Below are 11,423 nucleotides of genomic sequence, written 5' to 3' on the forward strand. Positions count from 1 at the left end.
ACATCCCTTTGCTGGAGGTGCTGGCCAGTGAAAATCCATCTGTGGGGCTGCTTTAGAGGGGAAACAAGGAACCAAAAGCATTTCCCCTCTGCTCTGTTCCCCCTCTGCAGCATCTCCCGTGTCTGTGAGGACGGAGCTGCCCCGGGCTGGGTAATCACTGTCCCTGCTTGATCCCAGGTCGGATGGGCTGGAAAACCAGGCACAAAGTGCTGCCTTTGTCATGAACCTCCAAATGAGTGCCAATTAAAGCGTTAAGCTCTCCCCCTGACCCAGCCGGGCAGGTTGGTTGGTTTTTTGGTGGTGGTTGTTAAATTACAGATTGCAGCAAAAAGCAGAGCCATTAGCAGGGCCCGTGTGTGGCACACCCAGTGGCACTGGGAGGGATGGAGGGGAGGGATGGGCTGCTGGAACCAGGGAAAAACGCTGGGATTTCACACTCCAGTGTAATGCTCCGGGTTAACTGCACTTGGGTTTATAATCCCTTAAAAGCAAGCTCAGTCACGGGGAGTCTCTGCTGGATTTTTGAGTGGAAAAGAGACTTATACTGCCACTTTTTTTTTTTTTAAACTTTTGAATGTCTCAGAAAGCTCTGAATGGTTGAACTTTACCAACTAAACTTAACCAGGCTGGTGACAAAGAGCCACAAAAAAGAGTCCATGGATGTGGGAATCAGCTCACAGATCAACCAAGGACTTGCCAGTGATGAAAATTCCGTGGTTGAGTTTTTCTCCTCCTTTATTGACCCTGTAGGGCTGCACTGATGCTTCTCTGCTGCCACTTGGTTTAGATTCTGAGCAACTCTGATTCTTTATTTCCAGCTGGATTACTAGTTCAGAGGGAATGTTGGACAGTGGGGAAAGGAAGAGAAGCTGCTTGATGTTGTGGTTTTTTTTTTCAGTTTGGTTGCAGTCAGAATTCTGTGTCACGTAATATAAAATTATTAAAAAATACCCTGAGTTTTTCTGGGCACTGCACAAATCTTGGTGCATGGTCTGTGGGGTTCCTTTATGTGGCTGTAAATAAATACATGACTCCTCTAAATACTGCCATGTTCCCGTGTTCACATCACTGAATGTAAAATTTTCAGGAATACGTCATCCTGCCTCGGGAAAATTAGGCAGCTGAGACCATAATACACACCTCTAGCAGAAAATACTATAGAAAATATGCTTTTAGTGAAAGCCAATTCATTAGTGTGAGTGTGGAGTTGTTCTAATGTGTAGTAATTGAGCAGGGATTTCTAATTCCAAAGAAACTCTTCATTTGTGAAAGCTTGGAAAGGCATAGCAGGGGCAGGAGTTGTTGTAATACAGGTAAACAGCCTGTTTGGTTTCCCTTCCATCTGGGAATACGTTACTTGTGTGAGATTGATTATTTTACTGTTATTATTAATGTTTTTTTCCTGCAGCTGCCTTTACCACAGTGTTTATTTGGGAGAAAAAAAAAACAATTTACAAATCTTCATCTGCACAGAGCAAGTGTTTGTAGATAAATAACTGAACTGAGTTGCTTTCCCTTTGCTGACACAATATCTCAGAAATAATGGACTGAATAAATGCTATCAGAGCAGAATGCTTAGCTCAGGCCTTTGCTGCTGAAGGCATTGATTATTGCAATGTTTTGTTTTGGGGATTGCTCAGTAATTTGCTAATCCTGCTCTAAATACAGCCTTGTATCTGACTGCAGCAGGGAAATATTGCATTCCACCCCTTCAGTCGGTCACAGGTTTGTTTGTAGTTGATTCTGGAGGTTGTTTAAATTTAAACTTTGCCCTGGGTGCTTGTATTTTCTCATTTATCAGTTGCTGAGTTGCTCTACAAACCCATACATTCATCAGCAAATGGCTTTGCTGGGTTTCTTCCAGCAGTGGTGAGAAGCAGGAGCCTTCTCCAGGTATTTACTGCTGCTCCCCTTGACTCCTGAGCTGTCTGGAAGTTCATGGCTGGAGCCTTTTCTGGACTCATCCAGACCTGCAAAGCCCCCCATCCTGAGCAAGGATTTCTCTCCTCTGTTGTGTGTGGCTCTGGATTTGAGCTGTGCTGGAAACCCACTGGGTTTGGACCAGCTGGAGAGGTTTGAGGGACTGGGAGTGAAATTTTGATTGTGTTCTTGCAAGGTTTCACTGCTACACAATGGTCTCGAGTATTTGAAGGGCAACTTATTCTGTATTAGCTAAAATGCAGAGCACTCTCCAAAAGCAGGCTTTTAAATTCTCTTTAGGCCCCTTGCTGCTGTTCTCTCCCCAACCACTGTGTTCTTTTGGATGATTAAAAATTGCTCTTTTTGCCTACAAAACAGATGGGTTTCCATACCTGCTGTGCCATCCAGCAAATAAAGCACCTTTTCTTCTGAGCTTGGATTGCTCCCAGTTTGGTGGGAGTCAGAACTGTAATTTTCCTGTTCTAACCTATTTGGTGCTGAAATGGCTTTTGAGCTGGTGGCACACGTCTTGGTGTGCAAAAGTAGAGACTGAAGAAGCAAATGAAACCCCAGATTGAAGAAGCAAATGAAACCCCCTGCTTTGAAAATGATTCTCTTGTGCTTCTCCCGAATACAATTCGTTCTCAGGGTTCTTTCCTTGCCAACACTTCCCAGGCCCAGCTCTCAAAGCTGTGTTTTTTTCTGCCTTTGTCTCAACGTGGAGCTTTCTGAGCTGACAATTAGGCTGCAGTTCAATCTCGTGGAGGGTCTCAATTCCTGACCTTGCCACGATTGCAATGTCAAAAGGAAGGCAGGGTATGAAAACAAGTGATGGGATCACCATGGCAGCTCAGCCAAACCAGCACTAGAGAAACACTTCTCACTTGTTCGAGCATCAGCCCTCCAATAATTCATCTACTTCAGACTCTAGAGGCATTTGTGGCAAAGTTAATGGCATAGCTAATACAGACTTCTGAAAAAGCAACAGCTGATTTTTGCAGGCACGTCACAGATGCTGATTTTTGCGTTTATCTTATGTTGCCTTGACTTGTTTGGGCATTTTTTTCCCTCAAATATCAGCTGCTGATCCAGGGATCTAAAGCTTCTGGTGGGAGACCTGTTTGTTTTGCCCTTGTCAGCCTGGTTTTACAGGCTGGCAGTGCCTGTTTGGGGTTGGTGGTGCAGGGCAGAGCCAGCTGTTCTCTGCTGTGCCTCTCACAGGAGCACTCGGGGGGAAAGCAAAGTTCAAAGCCAAACTGGTTTCTTCAACAAAAGCCACAGCAGCTGGTGGCTGTGCAGAGCATTTTGGCTCTGCTCTGACTCTGCAGAGCTTTAGAAACCTGTGCTGAATTATTTGGGGAGGCTTTGGAAAGGCTTTAAGAAGGGAGTTGTACATTCCTCATCACCTGATCTGCTTTGTTAATTGAGGAACGTGTTAAATGAGGATGGAACCTCAAGCCAGGAGGAGAAGAGGCAGATTTTGCTGGTCCTGCAGAACAAGGCACTGCAAAGGTCTCCAGCTGCTGCTCAGCAAACCCCCCTGGTTGTGTTTTACAGCCCAGCTGAGCCTTGGTTTATATCTGTACAACCTTATCCTTCCCTGTTTAGGGAAAATCTGAACCCTCCGTTGTGCAGGACAGACACATCACCTGTATCCCCAGACCTGGATTTCAGGTTTGAGTGTTGGTGGAACTCCTGAGGAGTGAGCTGAGAACAAACCCATGGGCTTTCTCTCCCCTGCAGCTGCTCAGCTGGTGAGCTGCAGCTGCCCCCTGAGAGGGATGCTCTCAAAAACTTCATGTGCAAACAATAATTAAAGCAATAAATGTTCCCAATACAAATTGTGTTTACAGCTGGCTTTGAAATTTACTTTTTTTTCCCTACTCCAAGGGGGATGAGGAAGGGAGAACAATGAGAGTGAAAAGCATCTTTTTCACAGGAAATTCTCTGTGAGTATCTTTGTGGCTTTAAAGGACAACAGTAAAAAACCCACCATAAATACAAAATGCTTTGATTTTGAAGTGGAATTGAGATTCATTTTTCAGCTGTAAACAAAATGGGTAAATATCAAGAGAAAACAAGTGTGTTGGTCTCAGTCCTTTTTTCCTTATCAGATGCTTTTCACTCCGTGACATTTCACTGAATACTCTTTTTCTTCCTTGAATTTCCAGTAAGAGAATCGAGTGTGTGATTGGTATTCTTGGAAATTGGTCCAACAGTCTTTCCAGGTAAGTTGGATGATTTGAAGTGAGCTCAGCTATTAGAGTCTGACATTTCCTCCTCTAAGAGCTTGGCTGCCTGCAGAATTCTAACACTCAGAAGTCTTTCAGGGTTCATATTTCCAAAGAGGTTGTGGTCAAGGGATATGTGGTGAGGGAAAAGTCTCATCTGTAAGATTTGGGGTTATTTTGGTGAAAAGTGTCTTAATGCAGAGGGCTTTTCAATAAATAAGGGCTCACTTCTGCCTTCCTTGCTCCTGATGAAGAATAGCTAAAAGAGTGAATAAAACTGGATTACTGGCACATAAATGAGTTGCCAAGTGTTAAAGAAAATGGCCAGGTCTGTTGCCATGGCTAAATAATGGGTCAAAGGGATCCTGGAGCGTAGGAAATAAGTTCATTGGGAGCTTTGTTCAGCAGAAATCATGATCAAGAAATTGGAAGTCAGCTGCATGATGTCCTGGAAAGATGTGATTCCTATAAAGTCTGTGCTCAGGTCAGGAACCTCTTCCCATAGTCAGACAGAATCTCCTTGGATTTTTCCAGTTGTGGCAGCTGAGTAGGAAAATCAGACCCAACCTGGTGGTGGCTGGAAGTAGGAGGGATCAGAGCCACAGCAGGGAACAGTAAGGCAGGAATGGCAACAGGAAGGGGCTGAATGGAGATAAATAAGGAGTTGAGACAAAGAGAAAACAAGTGTGAGGGAAATACAGAAGCTGGGATTGCACTACAAGAACAAGGGAATCTTGCCTGGGGGTTAAACACTGCAGGGTACAAACCCAAGCACAGCTCCTCCCCTCTATAAAACCCCCACATTTGGTTCATTTGATAAGAGAGATGAATTGTTCTGAAAAGGTGCATGGTTTTGTTTTTGTAAGGGAAATGCAGGTTAAAATGGAAAGAATGCAGACCAGGGAGAAGCAGGTACTGAGTCTGCACTTTACAGTGAACATGAGATGATAAAGAACCAAATCAAAAAGCCTTTGCTGCAAAACCTTTTCTTTCTAATAGCGAGCGAGCTGACAACCATTCCTTCATGTTAGATACTGTCCATTTTGTTTAAGAGGAGCTAAACTACTGCCTCAAATCCCCAGGAACAGAGATATGCTGTGACAGGAGATGCCAAAGGGCTTGTTGGCCCCAGCTGTTGTGACACTGCTGATAAGAGGGAAGCTGTGCTTCAGCACAGTCTCCTCAAACACAGCAAATTACCCAACAAGGGGAAAAGTTGCAGCAGAATTAATCACTACCTGGAAAACAATTTCATGCTAGGCTAAACAGGGATTGAAAAAAAAAAATTCCATGGGCTGGTTCCCAAGCCAAGCCTTGGTCTTAGAAAGAAATAAGACAGTCAGTTACCTCTAGATGTGACTACAAATCTGTCTTATTTATAAGACCTATTTTGGGATGGTCTTGTGAAGATCTATGGGACAGTTTGGCTACTGATTTTAAATTTATCAAATGCTTTGCTTCCTGCAGTCAATTTTTGGGAACAGATGCAACTTGAGTGGGTGGGAAAGGAGGGACAGTGGAAGAGTATCCAGAGGGAGTGAACTGGGAGGATGTATTAGTGCCTGGCAGGAGAGGATGTGCCACAAAGCCCAAATGCACACACAAGTGTTTAAAACTGTGTTCACTTGTCTCCCTGTTGTCTGAAGGGCTGTGCAGGGTGTTTTAGCCTGTGGCTGAATGTTTCTTCTTTATAACACACCCTGACTTCAAGGAGCACACAAAGAGCCTGAAATGCAGCACTTGAGTGGATTAAATGTTCACTGAGAGGAGCCACTGTGGGGCTGTTCTTGTGCTGTGCTGGATGGAAACGGCAAACAATCCATCCAGGCTTGCTGGGGGGAAATGGCTTTTTTGGAGGAGTTAATGGGGTAATACATGTCTGCATCTCATGCATTTGCTGAGTTCTGTGGTGAAACAGCAGCTGGGAGTGGGTGCTGGCAGGAAATGTTCAGGTAGAGCAGGAGGCTCTTTGGTTTGGGAGCTCTGGGGCTGGTCCCTGCCGTGCTGAACGTTCTCTGATCTTACCCGAGGCACTAAAAGGAGGGGCTGTAAAAGCTTTTAGTGGTGCATCTGCAGCACTGCAGCTTCTGGAAGGTAACTGGGCATCTAATGGAGCAGAACCACTCAACTCCAGGTGACTTCTGGCCGTGTTAAGGTAAGTCCCTTAAAGCTGAAATGTGCCTTAACTAACCACACGTTGTCAGTGTTTGAAAGGATGGGGGTGTACCTTGGTTAGCACCTCACTGCACCCTGGAAAAATTCTTCCTTCGTGTATTTACATCAAATGTGCCTCAATATTCCACGTGTATTTGGCTACTGATTATAAATTTATCAAATACTTTGCTTCCTGCAGTAATTTTTTGGGGACAGATGCAACTTGAGTGGGTGGGAAAGGAAGGATAGTGGAAGAGCATCCAAAGGGAGTGAACTGGGAGGATATATTAGTGCCTGGCAGGTGAGGATGTGCCACAAAGCCCAAATGCACACACAGGTGTTTAAAACCAAATACATTTGGTGCCTTGCCTCACCAGGACTTTCCTGTGGAGGTTACTCAGGGTGACAGGAGGGAGTTTGAAATCGAATATAACAGCTCTGAGAATGTGCTAGAAACGCTTATGATCTTGATCTTTGATTCTGTTTGAGCAATTTTTAATTTTTCTTTTTTAAATGACAGGTACCAGAGTTTAGAAATTGAGATTTTTTTCGTGTCTCGCTCTGCAGAATTTTCCCAGTTTCCCCATTAAGAAGTGCCACCAGTTAAGAGATGTGCTCCCTGCTTAAATGTCTTCCTTTTTTAAGTCTGTAAAATAGATCAGGGAAAACTCAAATGAACTTCTGAGTGCTGCTTGCTGAGTGACAGTGACTCAACAGCACAGAAAAAAAAAACCACCCTATTATATGGAACATGGCCTTTGTTCCAAGGAATAAGTTATTTTAACAATAGCTTTAGAGCTTTCTCTAAGGCAAGTGAAGAAGCTTCATCTCCTCAGTTCCCTGGAAGCAGACTGGATGTAGCCCTGGTTGGCTGTGCCACATATTCCCCCTGGAAAAATAGGGTTGAGATTCAGAAAGTCAGTGGCAGAAGCGAACAGAAGGTTTTACATCCTCATTCAGGTGCTTGGAAGGATGGAATCTGCACACCTGGACCAACCTTCAGGGCTTTAAGTACTTTTTTTCCATGAGTGCTGAAGCTTTCCGGCACTCTCAGAGCAAGTAAAAGTAAGATGAAGTGGCCATTCAAGTGTTTAAGCTTGGAAATGAGAAATAATGATTTTTGGGCACTCTGGGGAGGATAAATCAGTAGTGTATCTAACACTTATCAAATCTAGTTGATACAAAGCACCTCTGACTCAAACTGTACTCCTACAATGCAGGCTGGATGGAAATTCCAGGGATAAATGGGAATCCAAACACCTTTTTCAGGGTTGCAAAAGGAGTCCAAGCCACAAGATTGTGAAATTGGGATCCCATGGTGGCACATATTGGCTTGAAGAAGATAAAGACAATATGTCCTGACAGGAGTTTAGTTTTAATAGGTGCCCTTTAGGTGCAGTTGGACATTGTGTGCTTATTTAATATTCTTGATTTTCAGTGACATTCCTGATGGGACACAAAAGTTTTCTCCTCCTGGCTGGAGGTGTTTGTTTCATCTCTCCTGTCGTGTCAAAGCCATTCCTGGCTTTAATCTGGATCTGAGCATTCCATTAGAAACATCCCTTTTTTTGGTGCTTTAAGATGAAGAGAGCGAGCAATCATTAATGCCTCTGATGGGTTATGTGAGGTCCCTTAATAAAACACTTGCAGCTTTTGATAAATTACCAGCCTGATGTCTTGAAAGCCTTTTTTTTTTTAATCTTGTCCAGAATTCCTTTCAATCATTTCACATTCTGTTGCTGGCACTCACTTCAGTCTCTCTTTTCCTTTCTAGGCTCTGGCCCTTGAGCTGCCTGTTTGGCCTTGGAGACTTCTGACACAGAGCAATTTCCCTGCTAAAATCTTCTGCAAGGTCTTGGCAGGGCTTAAAAAGAGTTACTCCTGCTGCTTCTGGGTGACAGAATTGATCCTGACTTTGAGAGGATGTACTACTAGGCTTTAAACTTTCCTGTCCTCTGCAAGAAGACACTTTGTTCTTTGAAAGGACAAATGCCTTATTCAAATCTCTGATGATTATGCTGATGCCTCTGTTTTGGTACTTAATCCTGTAATTTTATTAATTAAAAATAGAGGCAAAGCAATAATGGGAGTGGTGGGGGGGCACTTTAAAATACAAGTTTTCTTGGAGTCAGCAGCTACCTCTGCTTTTCTGCTGTAGTAGCAGCTTTGTTTGCCAACAAAACATGTGGCAGGTTCTCCTAGAGGGAGATCTGAGGCTGGAAGGAGCCTTCAAGCTTGTGATCCTTTCTGCACCACCTGTGCTGCTTCATGGATATCTGGGAATGGAAGGGTTGGGTTATCTGGGAATGGGAGGGTTGGGTTATCTGGGAATGGGAGGGTTGGGTTATCTGGGAATGGGAGGGTTGGGTTATCTGGGAATGGAAGGGTTGGGTTATCTGGGAATGGGAGGGTTGGGTTATCTGGGAATGGGAGGGTTGGGTTATCTGGGAATGGAAGGGTTGGGTTATCTGGGAATGGAAGGGTTGGGTTATCTGGGAATGGAAGGGTTGGGTTATCTGGACTCCAGTCCTTTGTTCCTGTGCAGTTTGCTTTGTGCACCTCACGAGCTCTGCTTGTTTTGCTGTGCTCTGTGCCAACCTCCGGGCACTGTTGCCTGTGCTCATTCCAGGGAATTCCAAGGTTTGTCTGCTTTAGCTTGGACAGGAGACAGCAAAGGATTTGGGGCCTTTGGAGCTCAGGGAGAAGCCAAACAACTCCACTTGACCAAAGCATCTGTCCAGTCATTCGGGTGCTCTGCAGTGAAGCTGTAGAAATTGCTGTGTTGTGTTTCCAAAATGTTTGCCACATGGCTGGGCTCGTTCCAGCCTGGCATTGCCCTGGCATCCAACAGAGCTGCAGCCTTAATTCTCCACATTCAAAAGTGCCTCCCTTGGTGCCTTTGGCAAACCCTCTGCACGTCTGTCTTGCTTCCTCCAGCTTGGTTTGGTGGCCAAACTCTGGCCCTGTTTCTCTGTACCCAAAGTTTGTTTTCTGAAGGGTTTCTGATCCAATCCTCCTGCTGAAGCAAGATGCAGGAGTGTGAATTCAACCACAGTGGTCCCATTTTTGCCTGTTTATTCACTTTTCAGCAATGCACAAAGCACATTAATTAAGGCTCTTGCTCCTTCCAGCAGTGGAACTGAAGCATTAGCTGGGGATGGTTTCAGATGTGCTTTTTAACAACAAATCTGGGGGATGTTAATCAGACTCAGGAGCTGGAAGACACCAAGAATTACAAAAGCTGATGGGCACAGCTGGATGTGAGGGGTTATGGGCCTCATAACTTTAGAACCCTTCATAACTCTGGGCTTTGGATCTATACAGAGATCTAAAGGGGTTGAGCCTTTCCTGTCCCCTTCTCTTGAATACATAACACAAAGAAATATGAGGTTTTCAGCAGTGTCTCACCAGAGTGTTGTTTGCATTTATTGCAATATAATCACGTAATCACTTCAGCAGATGTTGCCTGGATCTTCCCAGGCTGCAGAAGGCACCAACAGAAATCCACCCCGTGTTCAAGTGGGCTTGGGGAAGCATTTTGGAGGCATTGCTTGCCCTGTGACAATCTCCTGGGCTGAGTTTCCTAAGGATGTGTTTGCCAGAGGAGAAGCAAAGGCTGTGGGAGGGCACCCCAAGGCAGGGGTCACTCTGTCCCTGCCCCTCTCATCTTCCTGATAACCCTTGGCAGAGGCAGGGCAGGGGGATAAATGCTCTGTCCTGGGGTGCAACAGTTAACAAAGCGTTCCAAGTTTGATTTGAGGTGGTGCAGGAGGCAGAATTGATTAATCAACAGGTACAGGGCAAAACAAGCACATCTTGTCTGACTGAGAGAAATTAATGGTGGGTTTTATCAACATTTTTCTCTTGAGCTGTGAACACCTGTGGTTCAGACAGCTCTTCCCAGCCATCCTTCTTGGCTGAGTGCCTTTGTCTGTCTTCACTGCCCCTGACACTGTGTCTGTGCTTGAGTTCCTGTGAGCTTTTGTTGAGACAGCAACATTTTCTTATTTGCTGTTGGTTCCACCAGTCTCTTCCAAAGCTGGGTTTAATAAAAGCAGGTTTGATGCTGGTTAAATGCAGTGGTGTGTGAAATCTCGGCCCTGTAGAAATTCAGGAATTTTGGCTGTTGGTTTCTCTGGGCCAATGATTCCCTATTTTTTTTTTTTTTTTGCCTATTTATCCCTCCCCAATTCCATGGGCCTTCTCTGCTGTGTTGCTGGAGGTGACTGGGAAAGCTGTGCTACATCTTAATCTAAATTTGTCTGCAGGTCTGGCTTGTCTGATTTTTTTTTCCTGTGTCACACCATCAAATTTTCCTCTATATAGGTTATTGCCTTTGTAAATCTGGCATTTAACTGTGTAAGCTTAGTAGGGATGGGGCTTAGTGTGCCAAATAAAGCTCTGCTGTGATTTTACACTGCTGCTTTACTGCTGCAGTTTCTTGCAGGAGGGGAAAAACTTCCAGCTCCCTGGGAAGGATGGCCCAGCACTGTGTGTCTGTTGTTCCATCCCAAGGAAGGGGGTTGGAACTACAAGATCTTTAAGGTCCCTTCCAACCCAAACTATTCTCTGATGGTGTTTACATGTATTTAACGTGTCATTGAAAATGATTGGCTCGCACTAAACCTCATATTTTTTGTTCTCTGTGCTCAACGTGCCCCAGGAGTGTACAACAGGAAAATATCTGGGGGGTTTTCCTGTTGGTAAGTGTTGTTGTTTTGGGATATTCAACCCCATCTTTCTCTCCAAGGTGTTACCAGGTCGCTGGGATGCACAGAAGGGAAGCACTGCAGCTGCCCCCAGACCCATGGGGGATTATTCAGGTGGTTTATGGGTGTCATTGGAAGGCACTTGCAGAGTTGTTTTTTATGAGAGGGTGTGTATTTATGTATATGCATGCAGGAAAGATGTAGCCCTGACTTTGCAGCTTTAAAAGGGGAATTTTAATGTATTAATCTGCAGGTTTCTGAGTAGCACTATCTGCATAGTAATAATAACAATGGAAAAAGGAGGAAAAAGAGAAGGAAGGGGATGGGGGGAGGCTCCTCCCTCACCCATCACTGCCAATCCTGCCCTTTTATAAAACAAAGTGGTGGGTTTAAGTTGAAGTGTCCTTGC

The 11,423-nt window shown here is 44.7% G+C and overlaps 1 long non-coding RNA gene across 1 annotated transcript in view; it reads left to right on the forward strand.

Annotated features, from left to right (window-relative positions):
* Positions 1-11,423, forward strand: part of LOC135402036 (uncharacterized) — a 34,544-nt gene extending 23,121 nt beyond the window's left edge. The window contains exons 2-3 of the long non-coding RNA XR_010425016.1: positions 4,092-4,148; positions 8,080-11,423. This is a non-coding gene — a long non-coding RNA (uncharacterized LOC135402036). The remainder of the gene's footprint in view (positions 1-4,091; positions 4,149-8,079) is intronic.

The sequence above is a fragment of the Pseudopipra pipra genome, chromosome 23 (genome assembly GCF_036250125.1).
Source record: "Pseudopipra pipra isolate bDixPip1 chromosome 23, bDixPip1.hap1, whole genome shotgun sequence".
Lineage (NCBI taxonomy): Eukaryota > Metazoa > Chordata > Aves > Passeriformes > Pipridae > Pseudopipra > Pseudopipra pipra.